We start from the raw sequence: 20,631 nt of genomic DNA on the forward strand, positions 1-20,631 counted from the left end.
AAAAGCAAGTGATCATTTGAACTGAGCTGAGATGAGTAAAAAGGATTACAATGGACAAAGAAAGGACGTGGGGCTATCTAAGCTGTAGGGTCTTCTGTTTGGGGAAATTATGTTTTGAGTCAGTCCATTTGATGAGAGTTTTATGGGGCTAAGTTTGGTGGATACCATCTCCAGAGGGTTAGCAGAGAGGTAGCCTGGATCAGGCACCACTGTTCATCACTTGCTTTCATGTGTTCCCATCATGGGGTAGGAAGCACCATTGTTCTATTTATGCAGAAGTAAAGTAATTCCCAGATTCCTGGAGCAGAGATGTAGGGCTTGAAAGGCTATTTGTAGAAGGCAGTCACGCAAGAGGATATTAAGCTCCAGTGACCAATCCTGAAGTTATAAGAATGCACAGATACTCCTTGAGAACAAACTCAGATACCATATCTCAGTCAATTGAGTTCTCCTAAGGTTTAGTGACAGGCACATTATGTTTTACATGGTTCTTAGGATTACTATAGCATGTCTTGTAAGTCCTTCTGAATGGACCATAACTTCTGCAGGTGGTGGTTAACTACCTGAGATGAGGGAAGAGTCGGTCGCTAGGGTGGGTACACTGTGGGTGAAAGAGGAGGTGAGTGGTTCTGTGCAGATTCTGAAGTATCTCAAGAAGTTATGATCTGTGTGGGGTGAGTGGGAATAGGGCATTTTCCACAGAAGTGGCTGAATTGTTCCATTGGGCCATCAGTCTGTAGGAAGTGATGCTGACCATGTCGGCGGACATGAAGGAATTTGAACAGTGCTCTCAAAATCTAAGATATCAACATGGACCGAGTATCTGCAATCCAGAAGACTGGTACTTCAAGGAGTTGAAAAGCTTCCTTCCATGACAGGGGCTGCAGAGATCATGAATGTGGGGAGAATGGAGCGACAATGACAACATTCATGGAACAAAGTGTGCCATCTAAGGAAGTGTGTCCATCCTTATGACTACAGAACGTTACAAGACATAATAGCTGAAATAAAGTCCACCTTTAGACTGTCCAAAGGCGTACAGGGGTAAGGAGGAAGACCCCACCAGGGGTCTTAGTTATTTTTCTACTGTTCTGTTTGCCATCACTCGGCTGGTGACCAAAGCACTAAGCCCCTGGTACTATCACATCCCTGGCACTGTCCCCCTACTGAAGGATACATGTAGTTTTCAAATACCTATGAGAGACCCAGCAAGCTGCTGCTTATGTGAGCTCATTACATATCTTCCCTCCAGTATGAGGGTTAGGTGCTATAGCAGGAGTTTTGGCAAAATTCTAGCCCTGTAGAAGTCTATGAATTCCAAGAAATCAGAGGATTCTAAAGCTCTGGACAACTCATCATGCACTTTCCTAAGACATCCTCTGGTCTTCTCACTAAGATATTAACCCATTCTATTCAGGTGACCAGGTGAGACTGCAGACTTTGGTGTATGGAAGCCCGCAAAACCTATCCTTCAAAGAGTTCATTCACAGCATTTGCCACATCCTAGCTGATAAAGCTGTCAAACATGGCCATCCTAAGGTCAGAAATCTGGGGTCGGCCCAGCATCCAGGGTCACCCTACTGGAAGATGCAAATCACCATCACGCCACCACTTCAGAAAAACAGCACTTTATGGCAATCTCCCTTCATCACCGAACCTGGGTTTCCTCGGGTAGCTAGCTGCTTTTGCTGTCATATGTTGAGAAAATTGATGGATTCCCCCAAAATGTCTCAGGAGGCAGAAATGTGAGCAGGTTTCAACTTCCAACATTTGAGAATCATCAGGAAGCTGTCGTGCTCCCTATTTTTGACCACAGTGCAGTATTTCCTAAGGAGGATGTGACCACTGATCCCCACTGGGTAATGAGCAGCTGGACCTGGAAGCTTGTACAGGTTGCTCTCTGCCAGGGATGTCTGATGTGCCTCTTAAGGATTTGCTTGTACTGAAACTGTCAGAGAGGCTCTAACCCAAGTAGATCCTGGACATGCAGTACACTCACATGCTTATTGGCCCTTGCAGATACACCCATGGGAGCTTCACATAAAAATTCGTTTTCAGATTCTCTAGAAAAATAAACATCCCCAAACAAAGGACCCACATTCCCACATGGCAACAATCCGCAGGATCTGAATAAAAACTACTTCTTTACACTGGCATATACTCTCCAATCACCACAACCTTCTCCACTCCTTGTCATGTTCTATGGCCCACCTCCCTCCTTTACATTTGCATTTGCATACCTTAATTTACAGGAAGAGAAAAGACAGAGAGAGTAGCATGATAAGAGGAAGGAAGGTATGAATTGCAAATTACTTAAAAGGACATATGCTAACCTATGAGGATAGAGAGATGGGTTGGGACTAGGATAGAACCATATATGAAAACTTTAAGTTACTGAGATGTTTCTTAAGATAATGTTAAGACAATAAAGGCTTTCACTTAAGACTTTACCCAACTGCAAAGAGCTTTACAAAGATAACTTCTGAAGCAGTGTGGCAGACACGGTATAAAAATTAAAGCTAGAAACAAGGACGTAATTATAGAAAAGTGCACATAAGACAAAATAAGAGTATGACTACATCTTGCCCATAGTGACAGAAAGGAAGGAAGGAATATTGGAGAGAATCCACAGAATTTAGGAGCCATTTGGCTGGATAAGAGTGAGGAAACAAAGGTGAGTGTGATGATGCTAGCCTAAGTCTCTGGGAGAAGAACATTAACCTAGGAGAGAGTTCAGGGAGAAGTGAATGAAGAGAATGATGTTCCATTCAGACATGTTAAAAAGGAGGAACTGGCAAGTCATGTAATATACATACATCCAACAAGTGGACTTGGGAGAAAAGAACTAGGAATGGGGACTTGGAAATCAACAACAAAGCAAGTTCTCTGAAGCCAAGAATGAAGTAGAATAGCAAGAGCAAGGAGAAGAGGGTTATAGCACCCTCAAGAGCACTAAACTTAACAGAAATGGTGATGGAAGAAGTGTCAACAGTGAGACTTAAAGGAAGCATAAGATGGTGTTCCTGTTGTGGCGTAGCTGAAATGAATCCCATTAGTATCCTCAAGGATGCAGGTTCGATCCCTGGCCTCGCTCAGTGGGTTAAGGATTGGGCCATGAGCTGTGGTGTAGGTTGCAGACACAGCTCAGATCCCGCATTGCTGTGGCTGTGGTGTAGACTGGCAACTATAGTTCCAATTCGACCCCTAGCCTGGGACCTTCCATATGACGTGAGTGCGGCCCTAAAAAGACCAAAAAAAAAAAAAAAGAAGAAGAAGAAGAAGCATAAGACAGATGGGGGCAGTGTGGACATTTTCTCCTGCTCCTTCCAGATCCACTTTCTACACAGCTCTCTGCCTACAGATGCTAACCTGTGGGTGCAGCTTCCGTTGGCTCCCTTGTCCTCTGGAGGGTCAGATTTGGCAATAGGAAGCACTGGTACAGATCCCATGCCAGGAAAAGCATAATGTTGGGGTATTTATTCCCCTAGATCACTCCCTACTAGGTGGTCTCAGGGGAGCTGCCTTTTTCTCTAAGGTCCACATCTCTGTTGGGTGGATCCTGTCCATGCAGTCGCTTGGCTCTTCTCGTCTCTTGCCCCTAGTGGTAGTCACACCACCCACCCCTTGTCAGTTACCCCAAAATTCTAAAGAACCCCCAGATTACACCCTCTTCAATTAATCACTATGAATGTGCCTTTTGTTTCCTGCTGGCATTCAGAATTATTCAAAGGCATATCTAGGAGGCTGCAGTATTTAGGAACCTAGGGTAGAAGGACTTACATAAATGCTCCAAACAACACCGTGGGATAAGGACTCAAAAGAAGCAGAGTTTGACATTTGTTTTCAGAAGATTGGTGTGGGCAGGAGTCAGGATATAAGGTTTGGTGGAAGAAATGAACAAAGAAAGCAGAGAAGGTGAGTAAAAAATATGATATCAAAAAGGCTGGTGGTCTAGGGAGAAAAAAGATAGGACATCAGTCTGAAGCAGAACTAATCTATTCCTTTAAAGTTAGGGAGAGATGGAAATAGCTCCATAAAAGTGCTTTTTTTGGTCAATTGCCTCATTGTCACATGATTCAAATGGCCTCCTTAAATTAGCAAATCACCTTCTCCCTGGGATTTTAATTTGACAGAAAGATTTCAAATATGACCAAGAGACAGCTAAAGATGAAATATCTAATTCAGGCTTACTTCTCTGAGTCATTCTAGGTATTAATCATGTATAGGACACCATAAGCCACCTCTAGGAAAATGATGACTCTTTATTGCTTGTTAAAAATATTTACATTTTCCTCTAGCAGCTGTATACAAGGAATTGATATTTTCCAAATGGCTAAGTCAATAACATCTTCCTCGAGCCATCAAAGGATTTGATAAACCAGCAAAACACGAGAGCCTCTGCTGCAAATAAGTGGGAGGCACGCGGGCTGTCAGGCAATTAAGTGGACCTGAATAAGCTGATGTAATTAAGCCTCTTACTGCATAATTATCTTTATTTTAAATGTGTCTTTTGATGAAACATCTGTTCCCTGCTCCAGATATGAAAAGAGGGACCCATGCTCAGGAAGAAAACAGGCTTGTGAGGCCCTCACACAAGCTGCCTGGGCTGCTCAGATCCAAGGCGACAACTGTTGTCATTTATTCTGTCTTTCCGTGCAAGAGGCAGGTGTCCTCAAGTCCTGAGCCTTCATTGCCTGACATCCAAGCTCACAGCAGCTGCCTGGAGCCCTGTCACACAAAGGGGACATGGAGAAGCAAGGGGGTAGCTAGTTGTAAGGGCTAGTGCTTTGGCCATTGGCAAAGGAGGACAGTCAGGGGAGATCAGCAAGTGAAGGTGGGGTGCTGGTCAGCAGGATCCCCTCCAGTCCCTGTCTCCAGGCAACAGAGGGGGACTACATCCCCTTCATCAAATGTGTGTACCATTCCTTAAACCTGACTAACGCCAGGAGCATCACTGTGTCGAATTCCTGTATGACTGTTTTGTCGGTTCTGGAGGCTCCAAACTTGAGTTCGTCAACTTCCTATGTTTTGCCAAATCAGGAACTGTGAATCAGGCTAGTGGACACTGAAGCTGGAAAGTAGCAAGTTTGGGTAAGAAGCAGATATGATTGTATACAAGCATACCTAGTTTTATTTTGCTTCACTTTACCTCGCTTCACAGACACAGCCGTTTTACAACCTGAAGGTTTGTGGCAATTCTGTGTCATCAGATAACGAGCAGCATTTTTAGCAATAAAGTATTTTACATTTAAGGAATATGCCTTTTCGAGACATAATGCCATTGCACACTTCTTAGGCTATAGTGTAGTGTAAACATAATTTTCAAATATACTGGAAAACCTCAAAACTCACTGTGATACTTCATTGTGGTGATGGGGAACCAAATCCATAGTATCTCCAAGGTGTGCCAGTATTCTGGCGCCACCCCTTGTGAGCTTAGGGACCAACCACCTGTTGCTTTTTTTTAGCCTCAATTTACACAACTCTCAATAGCAAATAATAATACCTATCTTAAGAGTGATGAAGAGAATTAAAAGGATAGGCTTAAATGTTAAGCATAGTAGCTGATCAGAAGAAAAAGAACCTTCTCCCCTTTCTCTGATCCACTTCCTCCCACTGCCCAGGAAGGAGCCCATTTCTTAATTAATGTGAGAAAACTGCTGTCAAGAACACCAACTAGGGGAGTTCCCGTGGTGGCACGGTGGTTAACGAATCCGACTAGGAACCATGAGGTGGCGGGTTCGATCCCTGGCCTTGCTCAGTGGGTTAAGGATCTGGTGTTGCTGTGAGCTGTGGTGTAGGTTGCAGACATGGCTTGGATTCCGCGTTGCTGTGGCTCTGGCATAGGCCGGTGGCTACAGCTCCAATTAGACCCCTAGCCTGGGAACCACCATATGCCGCGGGATTGGCCCTAGAAAAGGCAAAAAGACAAAAAAACAAAAACAAAAACAAAAACAAAAACAAAAAAAACCCACCAACTAGGGTTCTGGTTGAAGATGGTGATGGAAAGGAGACCGTGAACTCACATCATCCTTCAAACATACTAAATCTACAGCTACCTATGGAACAATGTCTTCTGGGGTGGTGGCAGGGGGCGGGGGGCTGGCTGACTAAGTCCTATGTCTGCAGGCAAAGGATGGAAGGCCCAAATAAAAGTGGGGGAGGGAATCTGGGACACCCCTTCACCATAAACCCCAACCCTGGGCACAACAAACAACAGTCAAGGCAGAACTCAAAACCTGGATCTGCCCCCTGAGAAATGAAGGGTTTGAAGCCCACATCAGGCACCCCCAACTTTTGAGACCTCCACTTGAGAGATGGGCCCCCAAAACATCTAGCTTTAAAAACCAATAAGGGTCACATCCCCGAGACCCACAAGGCTACCCCAATGTGAGGAACGGCTCTTAAATGGCTCATGCCCAGACTCTCCCACCCCAGGGCCCACAGATTCATCCATGTGGTAACATATATTAGTACTTCATTCCATTTTATTACACTCCACCATATGGATATACCACTTTTATTTATCCACTTACCGGTTGATCAACATTGGGTTGTTTCCACTTTTTTGACTGTTATGACAATGCTGCTGTGAATATTCCTGTACAAGATTTTGCATGAACATATTTCAATTCTCTTAAGTATATGTCTAAATGTGAAATTTTGGGGTTACACAGTAACTCTGAGATTTTTAAGAAAATGCCAAGCTGTTTTTCAAAGTCTACAACAGTAATACAGAAGGTTCTAATTTTTCCACATTTGCCTTACATTTGTTATTATCTGTCCTTTTGACTGTGGCCATCATAATGAAATTGAAGTGTTATCACCTTGAGGGTTTTTTTTCTCACAGTTATTTATTCTTTAAATCTTATTTTGGTGTAGTGAGCAAACCAGATCTAATCTCTTAGCAAATTTCATTCAATAGAGTATTTTTAACTATAGTCACCAGGCTGTACATTACACCCTCTGAAGTTATTCATCTTATAACTGAAAATATGTACCCTCTTACCAACTGCTCCCCATTTTCCCCACCGTCTAGTCCCTGCTCTCTGGTTCCACAAGTTCACCATTTTTAGATTTTTACATATAAATGAAATCACACAGAATTTATCTTTCTCAATCTGCTTGATTTCACTTAGCACAGTGTTCTCCAGTTTCCTCCATGTTGATGCAAACATCAGGATTTTCTTTCACAAGAATGAGTATTCCATACTATATGTCTTCCTCCATTCATCAGTCAATGGATTGTTTTCATACTTTGGCTATTGTGAGTAATGTTGTAATAAACATGGAAGTACAGATATCTCTTCAAAATAGGGATTTGATTTCCTCTGGATATGCACCAGCTCTACTTTTAATTATTTGAGGAACTTCCATATTGTTTTCCATAGTGGCTGCTTCAGTTTACATTCTCACCAACAGTGCAGAAGTGTTCAGTTTTTGCTTTTGTTGCCTTTACTTTGAGTGTCAAATCCAAAAAAATTATTGTTAAGAACAATGTCAAGAAGCTTACCTCATGTTTTTTTCTGGAGTTCTATGGTTTTACATCTTACATTCAAACATTTAATCCATTTTGAATTGTCTTTGTGTGTGGTGTAAAATAGGGGTCTAGTGTCATTCTTTTGCATATGGCTGTCCAGTTTTCCTAACACCATTTGTTGAAGAGACTTTGCTTTTCCCATTGTAGATTCTTGGCTTCTCCACTGAAAATTTGTTGACCATATATGCCATAGTTGACCATATATGACCATTTATTTCTGGTCTATTTTATTCCACGGATCTCTATGTCTGTTTTTATAACAATACCATATGGTTTTTATTACTGTATCTTTGTAATATAGTTTGAAATAAGAAAGTAAAATGCCTCCAGATTTGTTCTTTCTTCTCAAATTTCCTTTAGATATTCAAGTTATTTTGTAGTTCCATACACATTTTGGGGGTTTTTTTTGTCTACTTTTTTGAAACAAAATGCCATTGAAATTTTGACAGGGATTGCAATGAATCTATAAATCACTTTAGAGACCATGGACATTTTTCCAATATTAATTCTGCCAATCCACGAACACAAACATCATTCCATTTACTTGTGTCTTCTTAAATTTCTTTAATTAGTGTTTTATAGTTTTCAGTATATAGATTTTCAGCTCCTTGGTTAAATATATTCCTAAGCATTTATTCTTTTTGATGCTATTGTAAATGAGAGTGTTTTCTTAATTTTTCTTTCCAATAGTTTTTTGTTAGTGTATATAAATATAACTGACTGTTGTCATGAGTTTAGTGCAACACCATGACATCAGTAATTGTCTTAGCCATTTTTCAGGTAAGGAAATTGAGATCCAAGCTTAAAAGCAGAGTTTGTGTGACAGATTCAGGTTTAGACCCAGGGTAGTCTGACACCTACTGCTGGCCCTAAAGATGTGAGAAAAGTAATCTTGCTTGCTATGACCAAAGCTCATATGCAAATTCCTCTCTTTGCCACTCCTCAGTGTATCAAGACGCAAACAAATGGTTTCCTTTGAGTATTTTTAACCAAGAGATTAAGCTTCCCCTTTGGAAGGTTTTAATGCCTTCTCCCTTACCTACAATTTTCTCCTCCCTTAGTCTATTTCCCTGTTAGAGAAATCAGTTATGAGTCAGGCCAAATTCAGTCAAGAATCATGATGTAAACTTAAAAGAAAATATATATAATTTTTTCTAAAGAGTTGTTTTAATTTTTTAGGCTAATGGAAGAGATGCAGAGGTTCTATTACCTGGGTAATGACTGAATGATTTTAATTTTGTCTTTCATTCTGAAAGATGTTCTGATATACTTTGATCTACTCAATAGACGTATTTTCCAAAGTAGTCTTTTAAATATGAGGAAAAGATCCATAGAGAGAACATATCACCATCTTTATGGAAAGGTAGAACAGTAGACAAAAAAATTGTAAGATCAGATTCAAATAAGCTCTGCAAATTACTAGCTATTTGATCTTGGGCAAGTCATTTCACAAGTTTGGACCCAATTTTCCTAATATTTAAATCAGTATTAATCTGAGTACCCTCTCATGTCTTTCAGCTCTGACATTATTTGATTCTAGAGCCAGAATATCATGATATATGCTACACATTTTTCCAAAACACATTGACATCATGTTAAATTAGATTGACTCATGTTCCCCCATGTAAACAATCATGGCTACTGCCAAAATTGGCTAAAAAACATAACTTAGGTGTGGTATGATTCAAGTTCTCTTTCTTTAATGCTCCAAAAACACTTTTGATGTGTTGAAAAACTCCAAGGTATTTCTATATGCAGCTCTTTATATGACTCATTAGATCACACCAAAAATATTTCACAGAGCCTCTTTCATACCTTTTCTGGAACAATATCCAAAGTTGAGCAAAAATATTTGAACAAGATGTCTATATTTTTTAAAAAATACATCTGTGTTAGAGAAAAAAGCAAGTGCACAAACTAGATGTTAATCTTTGTTTGATAAACCAAAGCATATTGATAAGTTCCTGCCAAACAGCTGAGATGTATTATAAATGAACATAACTTTTGTTGGACAGCATGCTGACTGAGCTGTAGAATATAGCCTGGAGGCATCTGTAACTAGATAGAGATACCTTACAATATAGTGTTCTCGGGGGAAAAGCACGATGGAAATTGTGAAATGTTTTGGAAAGTGCGAATTCTAAACTATCGTCTTCCTAACAGACCTGATTACTCTCATTCATTCTGATTTCATAGCAAACCCTGATCCAGTTGACATTTAGGGAGGATGTTTCCCAAACAACCCATTTGTAGCATCCTTGGAAACGGTTCCAGATGGTTACATATTAAGGGAAGGCCTGATATCATCCTCAACTGAAATTTATATTCACTGAGCTTTTTGATGAAAAGAAATCTTGAGTCAGGAAATATGCTTAGACCTTAATATACACTGCTAGCTGGCACCCAGAATGGTAACCATTTGACCCCTACAAGAAGTCCTGATACAGGGCAGCTTAACCTAACACACAGTGGGATCCAACAGCTCTGATCTGTTTCCCTCCTTCCTGAATGTCTCATAGGGCTCATCTGAATGCAGAGCTTCCATTTTCTTTCCAAGTGACCTGACATTTGCAAGTGACTTGATATTGATCAGTTCAAAAGACCAACAAACATAAAAAGAAAATAAGTCTTTCATGTCCTATCCTTGTCTCTGCACAAAAACCACTATAGATTGTCCTGGGATGGGAGGAAGAGAAGAGCCTAAGAGTATTTCTTCACTAAAATTTTCTCTTGGCTTCACCTCAGCAGCTTGAGAGGCCAGCCTCCATATATGCTTTCTCTAATGTCCACCAGTCTTTTACACCAAATTCACCTACCCCCAACTACTATCCTTCCACTACCAACTCAGGCACTATCACTTTTCTTCTTTATTTGGTTATACCAACCTGTGTACCCCCAGGGACTCATGGAAAGAGAGGCTTTCCATCTTCATTTGAACAAAGTGGAAAAACCCTGTGAAAGGATGGGAGGAACTCAGATTGGGGTGGGAGAAGGAGAGCAAGAAGACACATAGCTCTTGCCCCTGCAAACTGATCAGTCACACTTCCTTAGCTACAGGTGAGTCCTTATTTTAAGGGCCTAATTTTCTGATTCAGTTTGCATTCAAAACCAAGGTGTTATTTCTTCCAAAGGCGTGGTTAGACATATTAGCAGAAGCATACTATTTGTGGATTTCCCTCTGAGTCTTCAAGAAAGATCATAAAGGCAGTAAATAACACCCCTAAAAAATTGTATTTTCTGATTTAAAAAAAAAAATTGTTTTTGCTGGAATAGTATGTGGGGCTGGGCCTCAGGACAGAAAAGGGGAGGGACTTCCTCTACTTCCAGAACAAGTTCTCGAAGATCAGAAGAAAGAAGTAGTCCAGGCATAGCATATGATTGAGATAAGAAATCCTCTGGACCCAGCCACCTGCATCATGGCCAAGTTGTGAGGGGTTTGGGGGACAGGGAGATGCCCTCTTTAACCTCCATACACAAAGAAGGACAGCAACTGAACAGCAGCTCCAGAGAGTAAACAGTCTATTTCTTTAGTAGATAAGTTAGCATGGGTACCCAGCCAGCTGCCAACTTCAAGCAGGGGACAAGAAGGCCAGGTCCAGAGAAGCTGGACCATCTGGATCTCAACAGGATAACAACATGCAGCAATATCAAGACCAGATGAAGACTCTTCAGAAGGCTGAGCCAGATCTCATGTTTACTTTTCTCTGCTTGAGGCCATGGTAGTCAGGATTGACCCTTTGATCTAAGAAGTCACTACTGTGCCTGGAAGATGTCAGGTAGAATTAATGGATGGGACAATGGCATGCTCTCTGGTGCAAGGAATAGGAGCTCAGAATCATTGAATTTAAATGTTTAAATTTTACATCTAAAACTGGTAAGTAAGGAATATAGATTTCATATTTGTTGATATTGGGCTGCCCTATATCCATTCAGTTACTATTAACACACTGATTGCTTTTGAGAAAGGACTTCTTCCCCTTTGGACCAAGTCTAGTAGGATAAGAATTAGGGGTCAGGCTTTTTCTACCCAAGGGACCAGCTCATGATGCAGACTGAGCCAACTAGATGGCCCTTCCTCAATATTTATAACTAAGAAGAGGACCAAAGGGTCTGGAAATGACTAGAATACACTCCATCCCCATGGATGGTTCCCCCTGGGGCCTCTAGAGTGTCCAGCTTCTTTGCTTCTGGAGCTGTGTTATTTCTTGCCACATCACCATGATGGTCTTCTAGGATCCTGGCAATTTATGAAGACTCTGATAGCCTTCTAGTAAGTTCCTTTTAGATCTAGTTAGCCAGGATTCATTTTATGGCTTGTCACCAAAGATATTTAACACCGGCATTCATACAACGACTAGAGTTTACAAGGCTCTTGTTTATCTACACACCCATTTCATTCCCAAAGTCCTCTGACATTAGTAGAACAGATATTATGTATTCTCACCAATTTACAGAGGGGGGGAAAAAAAAAAAAAGCAAAGTCTAGACAAAGAGAGCTTAGACAACTGGTCCAATCTCTTAGAAAGGACGTGCCTCCAAGCCCAAGATTTTGGGCTTTACAGCCACCATTCTTTGTGCTTCACCGCAGTGAGATGTGTTCCTCATTTGTTCTCCATAAGGCAGCAAAAGGAAGACAAGTTAATTGGAAACACCCACACTCTTTTACCAGCATACATGTGACTAATATCACAGGCCTCCTTTAAAATTCCCCTTTGCGTGCACAGGGATTGCGACGTAAAAACATTCTTTAATATACTGCCGCAATGGTAATGGAGCCAGATGGCAAGACGGTGACATATTTACATTCAGAAAGATTGGAAGTAATGGCAAATTGGCTCTGATGTCACCTATAATTGTTGCCTTTTAGAGGAGAGATACCTAAGTCCATCATCTCTGTGTAGAAGGAAATGGCTTCCTGAAAACAAAAATAAACATGCCTCTTTTACAAAAGGGAACTGACACTAATCAAGAAGCATCTGAAAATAGGCCACACAGGGGCAATAACTATTCCTTGACTTAATGGCAAAGAATTCCAGACTTTTTTCTTTATACATAAAAGGACTAAATTTAAAGTATCAGTGTAACGTAACTGATCAGTACAAGATTTGTCTAAAGCCAGTGATATTCTTTGGACTTTAAAATCGCTAATAAATAAAATAAAATTACTAAACAACTTGTCTGAAGTCACATTTCAGATCCTTGGTAATATTTGGTGCCAAAGGTAAATAATACAGTCTAGAATCACAGCAGCGAGAAACCACTCCGAGAAAATACTTGAGCCCCTGCTCCTCCCCCCACAACACCATGACTAACTGTAAACTTAGCACTTCGAGGCTTAGTACCACCCTTAAGCTCTTGTCTTGGAATACATCTTTCTTTCAGAAAAGTGAAAAAAATAAATAAGAAAAACTGAGTTCCTGCTATCACCTGGTATACAATCAATCCTACAATATTTCTCAGCTTAGATGAGAGAACCTTTCCTGAAAATGCCTGAAATAGAAGCACTGAAAAAATAAACATGACAGGAACAAGTTCATGAACCTGCTGAATTCATGCAGGCATTAACATTTCTTCTTTATATAAAAAATTTCTGCTTGTCAACATCTACTCCCTGTCAACATTTATTCTAGGTCCTTTTATTATAGAATGTAACACCATCTAGACAAAATCTATTTTATAAATAATAGACATTTCATGACCTTATACAGAAAATCTGCTGAGCAAATTTTTCTTCTGAGTCCCCTAGTGTGAAATCAGATATTCTTTTACACCAGAGAAAATGTGGGGGGAAAAAAATCCCCCTTAATATATGTACCTACACAAATTAGAACACGTGACCCCATTGGTATTGTTCCCAGGTAGGTAAACTAACTGACTCCACAGTTTGTTCTCTTGGTTTGATTTGATGTGCTCTTAATTTCTACAAAATTGACTTACCAAGCCAAAACGAAAATCTCTATGCCTCTAAAATATAAGTAAAATTTAAAAGTGACCAGTAAGCAGAATACATGCAGTAAAGCAGAAAAGCAGGAAAAATTTTTCTATAAATTTTAACAACCTCCTAATTATATGCCAATAGAAATGTCTCTAAACATCTATGAAAAGAGTCCACCAGGAGTTCCCATCGTGGCTCAGCGTTAATGGAGGCTGGAGGCTACAGCTCTAATTCAAGCCCTAGCCTGGGACTTTCAAGATGCCCTGGGTGCAGCCCTAAATAAGAAGAAAAAAAAAAAAAAAGAGAGAGAGAGAGATCCATGCAACTGTTCTTCTTATTCCGAGATGCACATCTGTAGTAAACAGGATCATGGTTGTATAGCAGCAGGTTCAATGCTAGGATTGCAGGTCAAATCTGATTACCTCTTTTATATCTGCCTCCATTTACCAATTATCTTCTACTAGCTTGGTGATTTGCTAGTGGATTTTTTCTTTTTTTAAATACATTACACTCTGTTGCAGGGCAATGACATGATTCAATTAATCTTCCTATGGATAACAACTCTTCTTGAAATGTATACCAAATATGGCCAAGACAAACAAAGTGTTTTGGAAAATCAAGAGACTAATCTGTAGCACGGGATTTGGGGGAGGAGGGATGGGTGAAATGTCAATAACCTATTTTACTTTTCCTTGAGAGGTCTCTGCTGAAAGGAAAATATTACATTATTGTAAAGAATACATTCTTTTGCAGCATTCTCGCTTGACTTCATTAAAAAAAAAGTTTCACACATAATGCTTACAGAGTACATATATGTCCTTGGAGCATAAGTAAATCCTACTCTATTTGGGGTGGAAGGGAGGGAAAGAGTTAGTGTCCCCAGTGTATTTGCTTTCTTTGACCTTTTCCATAGCTTTCTGTCTACACAGCTGACAGGCTCTATTGAAGATGCTGAAGTAGATCAAATTTCCTTTTTCCCTTCCCCAGGTTAATGACATTTGCTGTGATGGCCAGGAGATTACTAGAGAATGGGGAAATGGAGACACGGAGCCAGAAGCCATATCTCAGGAATAATATGCTCCATTTATCTGACGAGAGCATTGTGGAAGTTTCCAAGTTATTTGTCTATATAAATAACACTGCCACCCACCTGGCATTTTCTCAGAGAGGCAGATAGCTTCTTTCTAGGTCCTACAGAGAACAAATTTAAGTCCTGTTTTGAGTCACCCTGGGGTGTAATACATTCTATTTGTTCTCAAATGTACATTGCTAGAAAGAAAGAAGGAAGGAAGGAAAGAAAGAGAAAGAAAGAACAAAAGAAAGGAGAAAAGAAAAGAAAAAAAAAGTTTGGGGATCATTTGTTTTTCATCACTTCTCTAAATACTCTCTTTCCCAGATTCATTACCCACCCACCTCTTCATTAGGCTTGGCTCCAAATACATTTTGACAGTCTATCCAATTCCAACATACCCTTGGATGATGAAAAAATCACTGGTCACATTCCTTTGAATGTTCAGAGATGAGGAAAATGCCTGATAAAGCCGACCTAACAATAAGACCTGGATGCTAGAGCCAGCCCTTGCCAGAATGGTACTGATTATGCAAGAAGGACGTTTCAAAGCTAATTAAGACACTACTTCCCCTAAACACCCACACACACATTCACAGACTCACACCCCAAAGCCTTTCATACAAGGCAAAGCGATAGTGTTCTAAGGTAGAAACAAGGAGAAAAAGAAAAAGAAAAAATTCTTAAAGTCAGTTCTTTGGGGAAAGGCTTAGCCAAGTCTCTTACTGACTTCCCATTCCATAGTGGTTGCAACTCTGAGACTCACCCATGTTATAGAGCGCATGCCTTCTATTTGTGTTATATTCCTAGATCTTTACAACTGCCAACGATCCAAATGATGAGAAATCTCCCATCCATAGCCCCTTCTAATTTGTGTATGGTGTTATTTCAGGAACCAAAGTGTGAGGAATTTCCACGCTTCTTAAAAATCAGCACGTTTCATGCCATCTTTCTTAAGGATTCTGCAATAGATATATGAGTTGGTTCCAAACGGTTGGGTTTTCTCTGCCATTAACTAATGCTAAGGCAAGGCTCAGTGGGTGCTTTAGCCTGCGAATCACTCAAGTCCAGAGGGAAAATAAAGGGCAGGATATATGAACCTTGACTCTTGAATGAGCTGAGGTGCCTGGAGTCACTGACATCCTGGAACGGAGAGTTGAAAAATGGTATTTCCTAGGTAATTATGATCTCAGCCAATTCTAATGGAGCGATAATAGTTTGGCAGATCCTGTGGGTAGTGTGCATTTCAGAGCCCTCACAAGTTCCAGGGAAACAAAGTTATTCTTTTACCTCAGGAAAAAAAGAATAATTGACCTATTGGGACAAAGGAAAAAATTGACTACAGTTCCTTTGGCACTAGGGTCCCTTGTCATTTAGAAAATAGTGATTGGATTACAGAGTGGATTAGCATAATTTAACGGCAAAAGCCCTTGTAACCATTTATCTTCTGGAGGAACAGCTACTGAACCATATTTTTTTAATTCCTTCCCTTCAACCTGTCTCGGTTTAGTAGGAAAAAAGGGGAATGGGGGACTGAAGGAGTATAATGTAACTCTAAACACAAAACCACATGGCATGGTAAATGTCCCACTGGACTGAGGATGACAAGTACTATATATAGTACTATTAGAAATAAGGAGTAGAAATGAAAGTACTCATTGGATCTGCAGGTTTCATACTGCTAAGAAGGTCATTTTGAATAATTATAAATCTCTGCACTGAACTAATTTCATAAACTCTTTATCTTAGAGTTTTAATGAGTCTTTAAAAAAAACAACACAGTAGTATATACACACCTTTTTTTTTTTTAAAGGCAAGCACTCCAGAAGTGATTTTACATTGTAAAACAAATTGACCTCATCTCCATTCTGCTCCATCCTGAGGACCTGCCTCCCAAAGACAGCCACCTTAATCTCACTGCTTTTATTTAATTAACCCTAAATAATATGTTACACTGAAATTATTGATTTTCTATGGACATTCTCTTTCAACCTGAGGTTGAGTTTTTAGCTGAGTGAAGACTGAACAGCAACCAGAGTATATGGATTAATCTCATAGGTAAAATAGAGCACTGCACCATTTTGGTTCACTGGTTCACTGCAGGGCTGAGCAGGGTGCCAGAATTCTATTTCTGTCCTTGTAGGTCCAAAGCCACGACTTTTGTGCCATTCAAAGGAGGAGAAACACATGAACTAAGCACTCAATCAAATGAATGACCTTTTCATTAAAAAATCATTAATTATAAGAAATCATTACGTTTTTGAGTTTGTTCCTTATTTGGACCATTACTCTCTTGTAATATTTTTGTATTACTTTTGCTTTATTCTTTCCTGGGTTTTATAATTGCCTTTTTTTTTTAACAGGAAAAAAAACTTATATACTATTTTTTTTAGTATCAAAGTAGAGAAGAGGTCCTTTTTTTTCCACTGTACAACATGGGGACCAAGTTACACATACATGTATACATACTTTTTCCTCCCATAATGTCATGTTGCAATGTAAGTATCTAGACATAGTTCTCAGTGCTACACAGCAGGATCTCATTGTAAATCCACTTCAAGAGCAATAGTTTGCATCTGTTAACCCGAAGCTCCCGATCCCCCCCACTCCCTTTATATATATATATTTCTAATACATGAAACATCACCTGCTCTGTGAAGTCTCTCTGACTCTGCAGTGTGAGGTCAATAATGCCCACTTTTAAGCCCCTATAGCATATGTTTTGTCTAGAGTTCTAGTTTAGCAAAAGATTAGCCCAGAAAAGGGTGCTTTTTCCATCACATAATAATCATACATTTAGGTTTTATCTACTGGGGTATACTTAAATTGTTTAAGAAGAAAAAAATTATATTATGTTTTCAGGCTTTACCCCTTGCACATTGATAGCCAGTATCTCACCTCTGTTGTCTGAATAATGAACATGTTCTATAAACTTGTAGCTCTCTAGGGACTGATGCTCTCATCTTACCCTCCCATCTTCACCCTCCTTATTTCTGGATTCATTTGGGAACATCTAATATTAGAGAACACTGTAGGTTTTAAGCTATTTTTCAAGAATTTCAGGAATAGACATGTCATCCTCTGACAGTGAAAATAAAACAAGAACCATCACAAACATGTTAGCAATCTCCTTGTTTTCACCCTCCATTTATAATTATCTCTTTAAAAGATGTGTATTTTATTAGGAGCTTGAGACATAAAGCATTAAAAGGTCTTCAATTCATCTAAATTACTTTCTACTGACTTTAAAGCCCATTTATAAAGATAGAATATAAATATAATGATAAAAAATGTATAAAGATCTAGAACATGAAAATATAAAAACAGAACAACTCCTATGCTAGACAAATGGAACCGATTGGCTCTTAACATGATGACTGGATATCTCTCAAAGTAACCTGTAATTACAAGTTTCTGAAGGCCTTTCCAAAGTCCATCTTATTTTACATTATCCCAATATTTCCTGTTATGGCAGAGCATTTGGGAATAATATTCACGAACTTGTGTTACTTATTGGAAGTGGTCGGGTTTAGTTCTACGCTAAGTTTCAGTTTAGACGGTCAGATCTGAGCTACCACCAGTCATCATTGTTGAAGTTTGACAATATCAAAATTATCTTAACTTCAGCCACTCATGTGGGGTTTTTTTGGTTTTTTTGTTTGTTTATTTGTTTGTTTTTTTGCTTTTTAGGGCCACACCAGTGCTACATGGAAATTCCCAGACTAGGTGTCAAGTCGTAGCTACATCTGCTGGCATACACCACAGCCACAACATGGGATCCAAGCCCCATCTGCAACCTACACCGCAGCTCATGGCAATGCCGGATCCCCGATCCCCACTCCCGAGCAAGGCCAGAGATTGAACCTGCATCTTCATGCATACTGGTCAGATTCGTTTCTGCTGCACCACAATGGGAACTCCTCAGCCACTTACATCTTAAAAAAAAGATCCTGGGAGTTCCTGGCGTGGCTCAGGGGTTAACAAATCTGACTAGGAACCATGAGGTTGTGGGTTCGATCCCTGGCCTTGCTCAGTGGGTTAAGGATCCCACAGTGCCCTGAGCTGTAGTGTAGGTCACAGACAAGGCTCAGATCCCAAGTTGCTGTGGCTCTGGAGTGGGCCAGCAGCTACAGCTCCAATTAGACCCCTAGCCTGGGAACCTCCATGTGCCACGGGAGCGGCCCTAGAAAAGCCAAAAAGACAAAAAGACAAAAAAAAGATCCTGTTAGCTGAAGCATCACCTTGATAGTGAGAGATTCCTGGATCCCTGTGACAGAATTCCCCCCACTCTTCTTTGTTGTCCCTGCCTATCCTCTCCAGACTATCAGAGTACATGAGTACATGCTATGCTTGGTTGGTTACACATATTTTTTTAGTTTTATATCATCCCTTTGAAGATAAGGTTGTGTGTTTATATCTCTGCACCACCATTGTAGGCATCAAGTGCCTGTTTGCAAAATAAATGAAGACATCTTTCATATGGAAATCTTCTTTTAAAACAGTTACCTAAAAATTCATTATACAAATTTTCTAAAATATTGCCTTGGTTCCTCATCTTTTCTTCTATTAAATACTTAATTTTATTAATAAATATATTTTCTAACAACTTAAAGCATGAGATTTTAGGGAGTTGGGGAGATAGTAAGACTTAGGAGCACACCACTGCCTAGTTGCTCAAACAGTAAAAAAAGAATTTTTAAAGAAGTAGGATACAGGAAGTTCCCATTGGGACTCAGTGGATTAAGAACCCAACTAGTCATCATGAGGATATGGGTTCCATCCCTGGGCTCACTCAGTGGGCTAAGGATCTGGAATTGCTGCAAGCTGTGACAAGGGTCACAGATGCAGGTGAGATCCCGAGTTGCTGCAGCTGTGATGTAGGCCAGCAGCTGTAGCTCTGATTCAACCCCTAGCCTGGGAACTTCCATGTGCCATAGGTGTGGACATTAAAAAAAATAAATAAAAAGTAGGATGCAAGAGATGCTGCTTTGAGAGTCCTAACAAAATGAAACATGAGGAAGTGTTAGACATATGTCCTCTCCTGTTGCCTTAGACTACCACACAGTCCTGGCCCCTCAGAGCAAAACTGAGCAGGACCCTGTAGGGCCCTCCTGGGTCAAAAGCCCCTCTATATCCCCAGATTCTTGTTTATAGAGAAAAAGTAAAAGGCTTTAGTCTCCTAAACCTTCCCTGAGTTCCAAAGAGTAGGCTCAAGCAATTAATGAATAGGACAATGGAATCACAGGACCCCTAGTTCCTCTTGAAGGGATAAACATAACAATGTAACATGTATCTTTGAGCCATTCTGCAGAAATTAAGATCCCCACCCAGATGGTGGAGGTTGGTGAGTATATGCTGACCACAAGCATGCACACATCAGGCTGGCTGGCACCAAAAGTTTGAGACTCCAGAGACATCATCCTGTTACCTCACCACCAATTCATCAGAAAAAGGTCCATGAGCTGATGACATATCCTACAACCCTCTCCCATAACAATGTCTTTAAAAACCCTTGCCAAAAAACCATCAGGCAGTTACAAGGGCAAGTTGCCCGTTCTCCTTGCTTGGCCCTTGCCATAAATCTTTCTCTGCTCCAAACTCACATTTTATTTGTTTGGCCTCATGGGGCATGAGGCACATGAACTTGGGTTTGACAACAAAGGCACCCAATGTGATGGTCCCCATGATCAGTAATGACACTGGGAGGGAACCTCATGCTTTGTAGAGGAGCAGGAAACACTGTGGGGCCTGGAATTGGAGAGTGGCACAAAATGGCAATGTGACAACTAGAAGTTACAATGCCCAATAGAGCTCTAGCACAGTCTGCTTAACAAGAATGTCTGTGACCATGTGTGAAATGGACCCTAAGACCTCCCAGAGAGACTTGGGGAGAGTTTGTATTTAGGAGGTTAAAGGTCCTCAAGAAATAGGTAGAGTTAGAAGTCAGTGAAATTTAGATTATCTATTCAATTGTTATTTATTGAGTACTTAGGTTCTAGGCTTTGTGCTGGGAGTGGGTTACTGCTGTTAAAGTGACTTCATCTATACCTCCAGATGGAATGAGCTGGGAAAATCCTAGTTACAATG

At 40.3% G+C, this 20,631-nt stretch overlaps 1 protein-coding gene across 8 annotated transcripts in view; it reads right to left on the minus strand.

Moving 5' to 3' along the window:
- The window catches only part of LOC110259460 (uncharacterized), a 700,448-nt gene that overhangs the window by 492,902 nt on the left and 186,915 nt on the right, over positions 1 to 20,631 (minus strand). The window lies entirely within an intron of this gene.

The sequence above is a fragment of the Sus scrofa genome, chromosome 2 (genome assembly GCF_054392235.1).
Source record: "Sus scrofa isolate SSC_HxYL_T2T_F1_AM1 chromosome 2, Sscrofa_HxYL_maternal_Yorkshire_Landrace_v2.0, whole genome shotgun sequence".
Taxonomy (NCBI): Eukaryota; Metazoa; Chordata; class Mammalia; order Artiodactyla; family Suidae; genus Sus; species Sus scrofa.